This window comes from Manis javanica, chromosome 17 (assembly GCF_040802235.1).
Source record: "Manis javanica isolate MJ-LG chromosome 17, MJ_LKY, whole genome shotgun sequence".
Taxonomy (NCBI): domain Eukaryota; kingdom Metazoa; phylum Chordata; class Mammalia; order Pholidota; family Manidae; genus Manis; species Manis javanica.
This window is the reverse complement of record NC_133172.1, coordinates 60,297,316-60,313,054: the sequence shown is the minus strand read 5'-3', so window position 1 is coordinate 60,313,054 and position 15,739 is coordinate 60,297,316. Positions and strand designations below refer to the sequence as shown.

The 15,739-nt window shown below is 46.0% G+C and overlaps 1 long non-coding RNA gene across 1 annotated transcript in view; it reads right to left on the bottom strand.

Moving 5' to 3' along the window:
- Positions 1-4,409: 4,409 nt before the first annotated feature.
- Positions 4,410-15,739, bottom strand: part of LOC108390922 (uncharacterized) — a 46,881-nt gene continuing 35,551 nt past the window's right edge. Inside the window, exons 5-6 of the long non-coding RNA XR_005054687.2 lie at positions 8,661-13,059; positions 4,410-4,890 (exon numbers count right to left, since the gene is read on the bottom strand). This is a non-coding gene — a long non-coding RNA (uncharacterized lncRNA). The remainder of the gene's footprint in view (positions 4,891-8,660; positions 13,060-15,739) is intronic.

Genomic DNA, 15,739 nt, shown 5'->3' with positions numbered 1-15,739 from the left:
CCGGAGCTCGCCAGGCCCATTGGCCGCGGCCGGGCGACGGGCGGGACGGCGGCCAATCGGAGGGCGGACTGGGCCGGGGCGGGGCGGGGCGCGGCCGGAGGCCAAGTGCGGCAAAGGTCCCCGCGGGTCGGAGCGGCAGTGTGTGTGGGGAGGGGCGGGGGGCGGGGCGCCCTGCCCGTCACCTGGCCAGTGCGTCACCGTCTCAGTCCCTCCCCTTTCCCCCAGCTCGTACCCGCCTGCCTTCTCCAGCCTAGCTCTCCTACCTGCAGGTGCAGCAGTCACCTGGGGAACTTGTTACGCGTGCAGATTCCTGGGCCCTGCTCGCGGAGACTGGCAGCGTGTGTCTGGGGAGGAGCCGAAGAATCCGCCTACGAAGTGTTAATGGTGGTAATTCTCTGGCAAGATAATTCGAGACTCGTGCCTGGGCGCTCTGGAATCTCATTTTGCAGATGCTTCCCTGAGCTGCCGCCCTGCTTTCTCGTGCTCTCCAGACGCAGTTTTGCAGCTGCCTGCTGGAGAGTTTTGCGTGGACGCGACAAGCGGGCTCTCCTAAGCATCTTGTTCCTTCTTTCCAAGTCCTCATCCATTCATTCAGACACCAGGGTGTTTATTACCTGCCAGTTATGTGCCAGGTCCTGTACTAGGCACAGGGTAAAATAATGAACCAGACAGACCTGGTTGTGCACCCATGGAGTAAGAAAGGAGACAGGATAACATAGCTACAAACTGAGAAGTGCCATAAAGGAAATAAACAGGGTGGAGTCTCTGGTATCTCAGGGCAGGGGTGGAATTTTATAACTCTGGGGTGGTGGTGGTGGTGATGGTGGAATACGTTCCTAGCCCTGGGCAAATAACCTTTGAAATCGAAGTAAGTCAAAGGCAGAAATAAAGTTGGAGAAACCCATTTATTGCTTACATGCAGTTGTCCACTTCTGCTCACCTGTGTCTCTCCCCACCCGGCTGCAAAAAGGGACCCACCCAACCTCTCAGGTCCAGATAGACCCTCGCTCCCCCAACACTTGTAATCACCTATTGATATGGAGATGGCTACTTCTGTCCACCCCTTGGAAACACCTATTGATATAGAGATGCACTAAGGCCGGGTGAGAGATTCTGGAAATACTGTAATTTTACCCACAACTTTCCACTGTAAACAGGGTGAACAGGGCAGGTCTCTGAGGAGATGACATTTAAGCTGAGACTAAAAGCTAGTTGTGGATTGAGGAGGACGAGGGGAAAGCTGACCTACCCATTCTCCCAAGTCCAAAAGCACAGTTTTTATAATTTGTGCCCTGCCCTTCACCCCAACATCTAAGTTTTATTGATTTCTACTTTAAAAGGTCTCTTGCATTCATCCCTTCTCCTCTCCCACTGCTGTAGCCCACATCACTCTCCTTCCAAAAATGAGGTTTCTGCCACTATTAGTGAGAAACTGGAGGGAGTTTGCATGACCTGATGCCAAATTTACTGGAGTCTGAAGGAAAACCCAGTCAGGAGCCCACTGTGCTCTTTGAGAAAGAGAAGTCCCATCTAGGTACACAGGATGGAGTACAGCATCAGAGAGCCTGCTGAGAACAGAAACGGGGCAGAGATACAGGGACTTGCACAAAGCCTCAGATCAGCAAATGGCTGCAGTGGTTCCTAGATGTCTTCAAGACCTGAGTGTGTAAGGAGTTTGGACCCAGGCTGGTCTCACTCCCAAGCCTGTGTTCTTGCCACTCTGGGATCCTGTCTTTGCTAAAAATGAGATTTCTGCGTTATTTAGAATTTGTGTTTGTGCTGAAATGTTGAGGAAAGTAGAGAAGAGGTAGGAATCTAATAAATGCCCAATCCCAACCACATGGCATATGGTCTCCTATATTAAATCCTAATGTCAACTTGGCCAGGTACAGATGAGACTGAGGCTTGACGAGGTCACATGACTTACCAAGGTCATCCTGCTAGAGAGAGGCAAAGCCAGCTTTGACCTTGGTCTAGCAACTGCAAAGCTTTTTTTTCTACACGTCTGGGTCAGGTTTCTAGAAAAGTTTTCCTTCCTCAGAGGCCATGGAGGGATCACCCATTTGGTCCCCCAGTTCAGTCCCAGTGATGATGGGAGCCTATAGGTAATGTGGTAGGCAATATTTTATTATGGGGTGACAGTCTCAAAGGGGGACCAGCCCTAAGAGATACTAAAATTTATGAAGCTCCAGTAATTCAAACAGAAAGAAAGACAAATATCTACGAAACCTAACAGAAAGTCCAGAGAGAGACCCAGAGGTGCCTGTGTATTTAGTATGTGATAATGGTAGCATTCCTCATCACGGGGAGATGAAGGTTAACTGAGGGGTTCACCAGAAAAAGATATTGGGTCCTAATCTCAGACTGCACAAAACAAATTCCACTGGATTAAGTATATAAGTTTACAAAGTGAAACAGAAGTATCAAAACAAAATTATCTCAGAGTGAGAAAGGCCTTTTGAAGTATGACACAAAGAGGATCCATAGAAAGAAGATTGGCAAATTTAAATACATAAAAAAATCTTAAAAAGTTCCTTATGCCTGAAAACAAAATGAAAAGACAAATACTACTTTGGAGAAATATTTGCAAGTCATATCACATACAAATGGCTAATTTTCCTAACATTCTTTATAGAGAACTACCAAGCAATACAGGAAAAGACTGTCAAACCAACAGAAAGATGGAGAAAGGATATGGCCAGAGAGAGTTCATAGAAAAGGAAATAGCTCTTGAAAATATGACAAGTGCTCAACTTCACTCATAATAAGAAAATGCAAATTAAAAACTCCAATGAGCTACCAGTTTTCACTTATTGGATTGTAATGATCAACAAGTTGAGTAAGACCCTGTGCTTGTAGGCTGGGCCCGTGAGGGAGCAAGCACACCCTCTCACATCACTGATAGGGGTAAGGCACAACCCAAGTGGGAGCTGCTTTTGCAATTTCTATCAACATTACAACCTGGCCCTGCAAGTTTTACAAATACATGTGCCATCCGCTGAATGGTTCATGACAGATGGGTCAGAACTAGGGCACTCAAACAGCAGGACTAGAAGACAGTGTGGAGACCAGGACAACAGGGGGGCCCTACAAGGAGATGCGGGGGAGCGGGAGGAGCCGGCCCTGGCCATGACCTGACTCAGGTCCAGAGATCATTCTCCAGAAGTTTTTGGCCAAAAAGAAACAGAAAAATGGAGACACAGGGGGCAGGCAAGCATTGCATGTGGGGGTCGCTTTTGGGGGCAGCTATACCTGCAGAGGGAAGCAGGGGAGGCAGGATCGTGTACTAATAAAATCCATTGACTCCAAAGTCAGCAGAAGACCCCGTGTATGCATCCTGGACGTGCCCCTCACCGGTTCAGTGACTGTGAGTAGTTTCATCACCTTTTAAAGGCTGTTTTGACATCCGTGAGATGTAAATATAGAGCTTCCTCACAGGGTTGGGAGGATTAAATGAAACAATTCAAGCCCAACACCTGGCAAGTAGTAAGGACTCATAACATTTTAGCTGAATTCTTGTCTCTAAGTGTCATAAGACTGAAAGATTTAGGGGTGGGTGTATGTTTGCATGTGTCCAAAATGAAGCCACATGTGGACACAGGGCAGGGTTATTTCTCCATCGCTCAGGACACTGTAATTCCTCTGCAGCTTCTTCCTGGAATTAGGCGAGGGAAGGGGCAGCTGTGCGTGAGAAACGAGGTGGAGGGGGTCAGGGTGGAGAGAGAGGGACCGACGAGACAGAGACTGACAGAGACAGACTGACGGAAAGCCGTGTCCTTGGGCGTTGCCAGGATGACAAAAAGACATTTTTCTTTTGAAATAATTTTCAAGTGGTTAGCAAGTAATTATCAAGTGGATTTCTTTCCTCCTCTAAGCAATTAGGCCCTGATTGACCCTCCGTCTCCTGCTCCTTCTCTCCCTTTCCCCAATCCACTACCTTTATGGAAGAGACTATCACCGACCAGCCAGGGCTCCTACGCAGCAAAACTGCAGGAGGCATGAGGGGTAGGCTGGGCCTTGCTCCCCCCGGGGGAAATACGTGGTCTGGGGCCCAAGGGAGAGGAGCCAAAGCCCACATGCTCTGTCTGCCCCAGGACACCCCCACCTTGCTTTAGCAACCTGTTCTCGAAATCTGGTTTACTTAAGCATTTGTTTAAAGTACAGTTTTCCATCTGTCTCTGTCCCAACTCCTTCCTCTCCCACCTAATTTCTTGTTTCTGCTTTTCTCTGTGTTCATACTCTTTCTTTCTCTAAGTGTCAGTGGCCATTCTCTGCTTCTCCCTGGGTATGCCCTTGGTTCAAAAGACTGCCCTAATTAGAAAATGAAGTTAAGGTAACAGTTCCACTTACAATAGTATCAAAAAGGAAAAAATACCTAGGAATAAATTTAACCAAGGAAGTTTAAGACCCGTACACTGAAAACTACAGAGCGTTGTTGAAAGAAATTAAAGAATACCTAAATAAATGGAATGCCATTCCATGTTTATGGATTGGAGGACTTAATATTGTTAAGACGGCAACATGCCCCAAATTAAGCTACAGATACAGTGCAATCCCTATTGACACCCCCATTTTCAGGAATGGAAAAGCTGAATCTAAAATTCATATGGAACTGCAAGGAGCCCTGATAGCTAAAAACAATCTTTAGAAAGAAGAACAAACTTGGAGGACTCATATGTCCTGATTTTAAAATATACTGCAAAGCTACAGTCATCAAAAGAGTATGTAATGGCAAAAAGATGGACACACAGATCATTGGAATAAAATCAATGGAACAGAAATAAACCCATATATTTACAGTCAATTGATTTTTAACAAGGATTCTAAGACCATTCTCTGAGGAAAGAATAGACTTTTCAGCAAATGGTGCTGGAACAAATGCATATCCACCTGAAAAATAGAAAAAAAATTTTAAATCTCTACCTCACATCACATACAAAAATTAACTCAAAATGGGTCAAAGACCTAAGTGTAAGTGCTAATACAAAACACTCGTAGAAGGGAAATTAGGGATAAATCTTCATGACCTTAGATTAGACAATTGGTTTCTTAGATGACACCAAAAGCACAAATAAAAATATATAAACTGGATTTCATAAAAATCTAAAACTTTTATGTTTCAAAGAAAATTGTCAAGAAAGTGAACCCAGAGAACAGGAGAAAATATTTTCAAATCATATATTTGATAAGGATCTAGTATCCAGAATATATAAAGAGTTCATATAACTCAACAATAAAGAGATAGACAACCCAATTTAAAAATGGGCAAAGGATTTACATAGATGTTTCACCAAAGAAGACATACAAGTGGCCAATAATCATGTGAAAAGATGCTCAACATCATTAGTCTTTAGGGAGATGCAAATCAAAGCCACAATGAGATACCACTTCAAACCTAGGATGGCAATAATAATAGTAATAATAATAATAATAATAATAATAATGGAAATAAGTGTTGGTGAAGAGGCTGAAAAATTGGAACTATAGTATCATGGGTGGTGGTGGTATAAAATGGTGCAGCCACCATGGAAATCATTTTGGGAGTATCTCAGAAGATTAAACATAGAAGTTATGGCCCAGGAATTCCATTCCTAAATACTCAAGAAAATTGTAAACATATGTCCACATAAAGATTTGTACCTAAATGTTCATAGCAGCATTATTCATAATAGCCAAAATACAGAAACAATTCAGATGTCCATTAATGGATTAATGGATAAACCAATGAGGCATATCTGTACCTGGAATATTATTCAGCCATAAAAAGGAATGAGATACTGACATGTTACAATGTGGATGAACCTTGAAAATACACACCAAGTGAAAGAAGCCAGACACAAAGGTGATATATGATTCCATGAATATGAGTATGCAGAATAGGCAATTCTACAGAGACAGAAAGCAAATTAATGGTTGCCTAGGGTTGGGTGAGGGGGGGAATTGGGAATGACTGCTAGCGGGTATGGAGATTCTTTTTGGAGGATGAAAATATTCTGGAATTAGATAGTGGTGATGATTGCACAACATTGTAAATATATCAAAACCAGTGAATTGCCTACTTTAAAATGGCTAAAATGCTGAATTTTATATTATGTAAATTTTATCTAAATAAAAGACTGCCCCAAAGGGATTCACATTCTGCAATCAGTCAGTAGAGAGAATTCGATTTGTCCAGCTTGAATCAGGTGCCCAGACCAGGACACAGGCCAAGCAGGCTGAGGGAGATTTACCCCTTTGGGAGGGAACAGTGTTCAGCAGAGGGGAGTATGGGCTGGGCAGTTGTCCCAAAAGATGTCTACTTTAAATATAAAAAAAAAAAACAGCATTAAAGAAAATCTTGGAGGAAAAAAAATCACCCATAATTCTAGCATCTTAATTTCGACAGATTTTATTTCTACAAATCCTTCCAGTATTTGTCCACAGGACACATGTTTTTCTGAGTTGTAATCACTGTGTTTGTGCTGTTTATTTCCTGCTCTTTTCACTTCCCATCACATCATAAACATTTCCTATGTTTCTAAATCACCTTCATAATTATCCTTTTTAATGGCTGCATAACATTCAATTGAGTTGATGTACCATAATCTCGTAATCACTTTGCCACTTCTGGATATTTACATGGTTTCTAATTTTTTTTGCTATTATATATATATATATATAAATCTCATATTGCAGGAAATACTTTCATGCATACTGATTTCTTTTCTTCACTGGAGTTGTCCAAATTACTTTAAAAGACTAAATAAGAAATTTCCCCATGAAATGTCAAACTGATCAAGAAGTCTAGAGAGAAACAAGACTCACAAACTCACTGGGGCTAGCTGGGAATGCAGCCCCACTTCCTGAAGACCCCTCCTCCCTGCTGGGGCCTCTGTTCTCTCGCCCCTGGTGCGTTTATGTCTCTTCCCAAGTACGGTTTACTGAAGTTGTCTGCTTTGTATACCCTTTCATTTGACTTGGATTCAGGTTGTTGTGTTTTGCTGGTACACTGCTGCTGTGCACATCCTTAGACCCCTTAGATGTGTCTCTGTCCTGGGGCACATGGACATGTGCACGAGGGTCTTGCTAGAGCAGTTTCTCAACCCTGACAGGACAGATATTTGGGGATGGGTCAGTCTGTGTGATGGGGTCCTGTCCTGTGCACCGGCGGACATTCAGTGGCATTCCTGGCCTCTACCCTCTTGATGCCAGGAGCCTCCCCCAATTGCAACAACCAAAAATGTCTCTGGACATGGCCAAATGTCCCCTGGGGGATGAAACTGCCCTCCCACTGTTGAGAACCACTGCCCTACACTAGTGGTTCTTAAACTTTGCTGCACTGTAGAATCATCTGGGGAAGCTTTAAAAATATTCCATGTCCAGGCGGCACCCGGTCCAGTTAAATCAGAACCCCTGAGGGCACACTGCCTGCACACTGGCATCACTCCGGAGCTTTACAAAAATACTGATACCAAGGCCACACACCCCGAGGTTCTGATTTCATTGGTCTGGAGCATCAGGAGTTTTGAAAGCGAAGCCTTAGGTGAGCCTAATGCCCAACATTTGAAACCACTGGGGCAAATGCCTGTGCATGGGGTTCCTGGGCTGCAGGGCTCCACTTTATAATGGCAAACTTTTTCAGCCACTTTTTCTTTTACATGTCTGCCTTCCTCCCCCATCCATGCCTCCAACACTTGGCTGCGATTTAAAAACATCGTGTTGGAATCAATTGGGAGAAAAGCAGAATTACAGTGCCTGGAGGTGGGGTCGCTCCCCATGGAGCCTGACGCACTCCTCGGGGAGCCAAGTCGGGAAAGGTGGTCAGTGTCAGCACAGCTGAGGCCGTGCAGGGGCTTCATTCCCACGACCCCGAGGGCTGCAGATGGCCTTTGGGACCCCCTTGCCATCAGAAGGGGGTGCCAGGGATGAGGGGTTCCAGGGCGCTGGCAGGGAGGAGTCAGGCTGGACGGGGGGGCCCGAGCAAGGAAGCTGAATGGAGACAGGAGTGAACTGGCCCTTAGATGCCATTGTGTGGGTGGCAGAATGATGCCACCCCAAATAGTGCCATGTTCGGCAGCCTGTGAATATGTTAGATTGCATGGCAAAGGGGAAGTAAGCTTGCTCATCAGCTGCCCTTGAGGTGGGGAGAGTCATCTGGGTGAAAGAGGGGGCAGGAGAAGGAGTTCAGAGAATTGGAGGCACCCGCGCTGCTGAGGAAGGTGAGGCGGGGCCGCAGGCCCGTAGGCAGGTGCCTCTCCAACCTGGAGAGGGCATGGAAACAGGCTCCCCCTGGAGCCTCCAGAAGGAAGTGGCTCTGTGGACCCCACGAGACGTAGGTTGGACTGTGACTCCCAGAACTGCGAGAGGGTAAATCTGTGCTCCTTTAAGCCAGCAATTTTGCGGTCCCTGGTTGCAGCCCTGGGAATCTCACATGCCTTCTGTTTGCTTTGTCTGCTCCATAAGGAAATGCGGCAGGTGCATCATGTTTTGTGTCCAACTCTGGGCTCTGTTAACAGTCAAAACAGCTAATGCTCGGTGTTCAGCTTACTAGGAGCCAGTCACTGGCCTCAGGACTTCACATAAACTCATCCTGCAGCCTTCACAGCCACCCAGAGAGGCAGGTTCATCTTTATCTGCATTTTTACTGATAAGGTAAACTGAGGCACAGAGATGTTAACTACCTTGTCCAAGGTTGCCCAGGGCAGTCTGCTGGTGGCTGGTCACCCCAAAGGTCAGTTTCTGGGCAGCCCTTCTAGCTGCACGGTGGACACGGCCGCGGGTCACTGTGGTGCGAAGAAGCTTCTGTTCCAGGGTTGAATGATGGTTTTGTCTCACCAGCTGAGACTCTAGGCAAGTTACTTAACTTGTCTGAGCTTTGGTCGCTCACTGGAAGAAACCCCAAACACCACAGCTCTGCTGTAAAGGGCTGGCCCTCCAGTGACATGAGGGCCAGTGTGAGAAAGCCTGCAGTGCACGGACCCCACCCCCTGTCCCCTGCCCCCTTGGGTGCTACAGGGCAGGAGAGCTGTTAGGAGGGGAGTCTTAGTTTCTGTGTTGAAAATCTCAAGCCACCGGCTGCTTACTGTGACCAGAGGCAAGGTCCCCAGCCTCTTCACCTCCTCACCTGCACAGTGGGTGCGCTGGCAACAGCACCCTCTCAGAGAGCAGTTGTGGGTGCCAGCTGGGGTACAATGTGTAAGGTGCGTGGCACCACACTGGGGACTCAAGGAACTGAGTGGGTGGCTTTCCGTCTCCTGCCTGAGGTGGGCAGGAGGCAGAGGGGCCCACGTGACCCAGCCTCCGCTGAGCTGGGGAAGAGCCTGGGGTGCTGGTGGGCACCAAGGGGCAGGAAGAGGCCCTATGAGGAACAATGGCTGGTGAGCACCCAGAGGCAAGGGCTGAGCCCGACAGGGGCAGACAAGGGCCAGGCACGTTCAAGGATGCAGGGTGGGCGGGCACAGCTTCAGCCGAGCCTGCAAGAATAGTGCGTGGCATCAGTGCGTGGCATCAACAGCGGCACTCATGCAAAGGGCAAGGAAGCGCAGCTGCTCGGGGTCCTCCGTGTCCCATTCGTAGCAGCCTTAACTCCCTGCAGGGGCAATGGCAGCCCCCGCTCCCCAGAGGATCAGGCGCTGCCGCGTGAAAGATCCAGTTACAAAACACTGTTATACCATGATTGTATTTTCATTTTTAAAAAAAGCATCTGAAAAAAATTCACTGAAGTGTTAATAGTAGTTATTTCTGGGTGATGGCTTTTTTAAAAAAAAAAACCCAAACAACTGTCTTTTAATTATACTTTTGAATTGCCTGAATTTTTTTTTTTCAATTACAGTGAGCATGCCTGGCTTTCCTTAAGAGGCAAAGGCCATCTATTCCCCATTTCCCTTTTGGATGGAACAAAAGGACTTATAATTAATTCTATCTAGTTCATAACTTATGCATCTTCCAGAAAGCCACGTCTCATCCTATATTAGATGCAATTCAATGTTATGAACATCTGGAGAGTGTCTAGCCTGTGCCAGCTCTTGGCCCTGGTGTGACAAGGATTCCTGCCTCCGGAGAGCTCAGTGTGCCCAGGCCAGCACTTCTGGTGTCATAACATCTCCTGTTTCCTGCCCTAACGACTGTGTTAAGTGTGAGTCAATCTTTTCTGACAACTTGATGTTCTCACCAAGACCCAATTTGTAGTGAAATACTTTGTTGAGGGTAAATTCATCAATTGTGGCATTTCCATCATGTGCTCAGGGGCGTCTGTGATACACAGAGTGGCTCCTGAGACTGGGTGGTCTTAGGAATAATGACGACCTTTGCATCTCCTGAGCCCTGACCACATGCTGGGGAAGGGGCTAAGCCTTTCACATGTCTGATCTCCTTTAACTCTCAGACAACCCCACATAGGTGGGGCTTTATTATTTTCCCCATTTTACAGAAGAGGAAACTGAGGCTCATATAGGTTATGTGATTTGCCCAAGGTCACACAGCCAGTCAGGGCAAGCGCCAAGATGTGAGCCCACCTGGGGCTGATTCCAAGGCAGGAGATGCCCATCTCTGTGCTAACCGCCTTTCTGTGCGCACCAGGCGTATTGTGGGCTGCGGTGGATCGTGTGTTCCAGAGAGGACTGCGCAGTTCCGGTCCTCCACGTTCCTCTGGAATCTGGCTGATACCCCACAAGGACTGGAGCCTGCATCTTCTCCCCTTGAATCCTAGTGGGCTTCTATGGCGGCCATGGAGTTTGCTGCTCAGAGGCCCCTTCAACAGATGACTTAGAGGGAGCCGCAGAGGCTGAGCAGCGTCTCTGAGGCCGGCAGATTCTGAAGCACACGTGCCGCCCTGATCCGGTCTGCTACGGCCAGATCGGAGCTCTGAGGAGCTTCCGTCTGAAGGCAGTGGGGTAGATGAGGACATGGCTCAGTGACAGCCCCCCAAACTTTCCATTACGCATTCCTGACCCTCCCTGCCTGAGCTGACTCCTCGCCTGCCTCAGGCTGGATACCCCTGGGAAACCAGCATTGCTCTGCACGGCTCCTGTCCCGGAGGCGGCCACACAGCCCGGCCGCTGTCTGCACTGTCTCAGGCAGCAGGAACCCTTTGCCTGCGTTCTCCGGTGTCGGCTGTGGAAGTGGGAGGGCAGCGCCGGCGTGGGGATGGCACATCGGTCGGCTGAACGGACATCGACATAGATTCTATCAGATGCAGGGCAAAGAGAAACAGACCTGTTCCTTCAGCTCAAATTTAATTCCAGCTGTAGGCTTTTCCAGAAGGGCGTGAGAACGGGCGGGAGCAGACACAAGAGCCATGCGCTAACAAGAGCAGGCACTCTCTCTCCTTTGCACCCTCTGTGTTTCATCCCCAAAGCACGGGGGCTCTAGACACAGAAAAATGGTGCTGTTCAGCCACCAGAGGGATCGCCTTGCAGTTCTAAACCACCTGTCACTCTCCTGCTCTAAGGCTGTCAACACTTTCAGGGAGGAAAAGTTTTCCTCTACCCTTCAGGGTTCTTCTAGCAGGTCTGAGAATCACATTGACATGAGATGGATTAACAGGAGAAAATAAAATTCGATTACATACATACAGGGTGTCCACACAGACACGAGATCTCAAAGGTGGTCAGGGATGATGAGGCACATCTGTCATTCTGAACTAATGAGAAAGGGACAGAGGTCTGGGACTTCAAGGGAAGGAAAGCAATTCACAGGAATATAAAGGAGTAGCTGTTTGGTAAACAAATGTTTGCTGGGCCCCATAGAAACAATGAGACCCAGAGAGGAATTTTAGCAGAACAGCCTTTGCTGAATTCCTGCCAACCTGCCCGGGGTCATAGTCTACTGTAGTTACCTGTGGGCAGAGCTCCTTTCCTGGAGCAGGTCCCCTATCTAAATTCTTTTAGGCAGGTAGGGGTGAGGTCAAAGTTTCTTTCTGAGTCTTTCGGGCCCTCGTTGTTTTCAGTGGGACGTAACCTGCATGGCAAAGTGCTGCCTCTCGGGGTGGCTTGCCCTTGGCCCCTACAGCACCCTTGGTCACCCAAACGGAATTTCTAGCAGTGATTTGAAGCTACATTATTTTGGGTTTGGAGCAGTTATGAGTTGTGTCCCAAATAACTTATTACTTAAAAGTCAAACTACGGCTGTTTGCAGATGACGTAAGCAATTTTTTAATTGGGAATCTCCAAAAGGTATACATATATATATCTGAATTGTGGGTAAAATTGTAATATTTCCAGAATATCTTGCCTGGCTTTAGTGCATCTGCATATCAATAGGTATTCCTCAGGGGTGGAGAGTCACCCATCTCCATATCAGTGGGTAATTCCCTGGGTGACCAAGGGCTTATCTGAACCTTAGAGGTTAAGGGGCGGGCTGGCTTGCTTCTGCCAGAGCAAGAAAGAGAGACGGTTCTGGACCACAGTTTGTAAGCAATAAAGGGGTTTTGAACTTTATTTCTCCCTTTGACTGATGTCAGTTTTAGAGGTATTTTGCCCTGGGATTTCCTCTCCCTGGAGTTCCATGAATGTTTATAAAACACAAACAGTGAACACCTCAAATGTCCATCAGCAGGAGAATGATACATAGTGGTGTGTTCATCCAAAGAAATACAATTCCGGACTAAAAAAGAACTTGATTGATACATAAACAACATGAAGGAATCTCCTAAAACCAGACACAATGACTATGCATTGCATGTTGTGTTTATACCAAATGAAAGATCTGGGGACTCTAATCTATGGCCTCAAAGTCAGAACAGTGGTTGCACCTGTGGGGTGTATTTGCTGGAAAGGGAGACCTCTGGGGGACGGAAAAGCCCTGCACTTCATCTGAGTGGATTACACAGATGTGTGTCTGTGTAAAAGCCACAGAACTGTACCCTTCAGATTGAGTACTGCAGCCCGATGGAAATCATGAGTTTGAAGTTATCCACATGTTAATTGTTACCTTGCTCTCACTTGCATTCCAAGAAACTTCTGGAGGGGGTGAGGAGAAGAAGGGGTGCAGCTGGAGTTGTGGTGCTTGGAACCTGCCAGGTGGTGTTGAGGGTGGGGCTCCTGCTTGCTCATCCTTGTGTTGACAGTTCGCATTCTTGACCTGGAGGAAGTGGTGGCTCTTCACAAAGCCCTTTATGATCTGGCCCTTCTCCTGCCCACGTCCGCATCACTTTCAGCTCCCCAAACACCTGCCATTTGTGGCTCCCAGAACTATAATAGGTTACATCCCTGTTGTTTGTAACCACTAAGTTTGTGGTACTGTTACACACATTATTAGCTGTTATAGCAGCCATAGGACACTAATACAATTATTATGATTATTTTCCTTCTCTTCCTTCCCCTTCAAAAAGATATCCATACACAAAAACCAGTGGACTTGAACATAATACCTGAAGCTATAAAACTCCTAGAAGAAAACATAGGGGGAAAGCTTCCTGATATCGAACTTGGCAGTGCTTTCCTGGATAAGACCAAAAGCTTAGGCAACACAGCAGGAACAGACAAGTGGGACTCTATCAAACTAAAACAGTCCTGCACAGCAAAGGACACCATCAGCAGAGTGAGAAGCCAACTTTACGGAATGTGAATATTTGCAAACCACTTATGCAATAAGGGGTTAACATCCCAAATAAGAAATTCCCACAACTCAATAGCAAAAAATCAAATAACCTGACTAAAAAAAGTCACAGGACTTGGATAGAAATTTCTCCAAAGAAGACATACAGATGGCTGTCTCCTTTGATATGTGAAAAAGTGCTCCACAATCGCTCATCATCAGCTAAGTGCAAATCAAAACCACAAGGAGATATTACTTCATGCCATTTAGGATAGTTAGTATCAAAAGATAAGAAATAACGAGTGTTGGTGAGGATGTGGAGAAAAGGGGACCCTTGATGGTAATGCAGCCGGAGGGAAACAGCATGGAGGGTCCTCAAAAAATTATAAATAAAAATACCATGTGATCCAGCAATCCCACTTCTGAGTGTATATATATAAAAGAATTGAGAGGACCTCAAAGGGATATCTGTATTCATGGTTATTGAAGAATTATTCACAATAGCCAAAGTATGGAAACATCCTAAATGCCTGCCAGCAGATGAGTGGATAAAGGAAATGTGGTACATACGAATGATGGACTGTTATTCAACCTTAAAAATGAAGGAAATCCTGCCATTTGCGACAACATGGATGGATCTGAAGGGCATTATGCTAAGTTATATAAGCCAAACACAGGCCAAATAGTTCATTTATCTGGGAGTCAAACTCATAGAAGCAGGGAGTAGAATGGTGGTAGCCACAAGCTGAGGAGAGAGGAAATGGGACGTTGCTGTTCAAGTGACAGGAAGTTTCAGTTATGCAAGACCAGGAAGCCTGAGAGATCTAGTGTACCACATACTGCCCACTGTGAACAATATTATTATACACTTAAAATTTTGTTAAAAGGGCAGCTCTCATGTTAAGTGTTCCTATCACACACACACACACACACGCACACACACACACATACACACACACAAAGCAAATAAGTAAGACACAGGGGAATGTCTGGAGGTGATAGGTTATGTTAATTACATCAGTGGTAATGGTCCCGCCCTGTAGGTATGTGTCCAAATTCACCAAACTGTACGCATTAAGTATGAGTGGTTTTTGTCTACCAATTATACCTCAATAAAACTGAAAACAAAAAGATAGACTTCTTCAGCTTTAAAGTCTCCTCCCTTTTTCGGCTGAATCTTTGGTGGGAGAACTTTGATGCCCACACTTCATTTCTCCACCACCTGCCCTGCTTCATACGGGCAGGGGTGGGGGTGCAGGGTTGAGGGGACTTTCAGTGTAGAACGAGGCTCCACTCCGGACTTATTAATTCTGATTCTCAGGAGATGGGTCTGGGGTTGTTGAGAGACAAAATTCAACCCAGTAAATTTGAAGAGCCAATTGGCTTTATTAAGTGATTGGTGAAGCAGGTAGCCACCTCCCAGTAGACAGCTGGAGGTGATGGGCAGATGGGAGGTTTTATAAGCAGGAGGGTGGGGCAAGGAAGTTACCAGCAAAAGGAAAAGGCCGGGACAGCTTCTTCTGCAGGCAGAAGGTAAGAGATTTTCATTATACAGATTTCCTCACTTAGTGCTGGTCACAAAATTTCAAATTGACTAGTAAAAGGTCACAGTCCTGGAACTGTCAAGGCACACAGCGGTTCAATTAGTAAGACCTTTGTTTTGAAGGAAATTGTTCTCACACCCATTGTGATGTCAAGTATGTGTTTCATTCTAAGTTGGCTGACTTCCATTGCCATGCTCGGCACTGTTTGGAGGAAGCCCTGGACAGAGCCGGATGTTTCTTAATCCCTAGATGAATCGAGAAGAGGACCCACTCACCCCTGAAGGGCTCCATTTGCTCTCACCCTTCTGCAACTTTACTAATGAAGCTTGCTCCCTGGATGTGGAATGATGTAGACGAAAATTCTAACTCAAAGAGGAAGAGAACCTGACTTTTTTTTGTGTCTGACTTATTTAGCATAATGCCTTATGGTCCACCCATTTTGACACAAATGGCAAGATTTTGTTCTTTTTTTATGGCTAATAATGTCCCATATATATATATATATATGTACATATAAATAAATAAATAAATAAATAAATAAATATATATATATATATATATATCACATTTTCTTTATCCATTCACCTACTGGATATCTTGGCTATAGTAAATAATGCTACAATGAGCATGGGGGTACATATATCTTTTAAAGTTAATGTTTTTGTTATTTTTATTAAGGT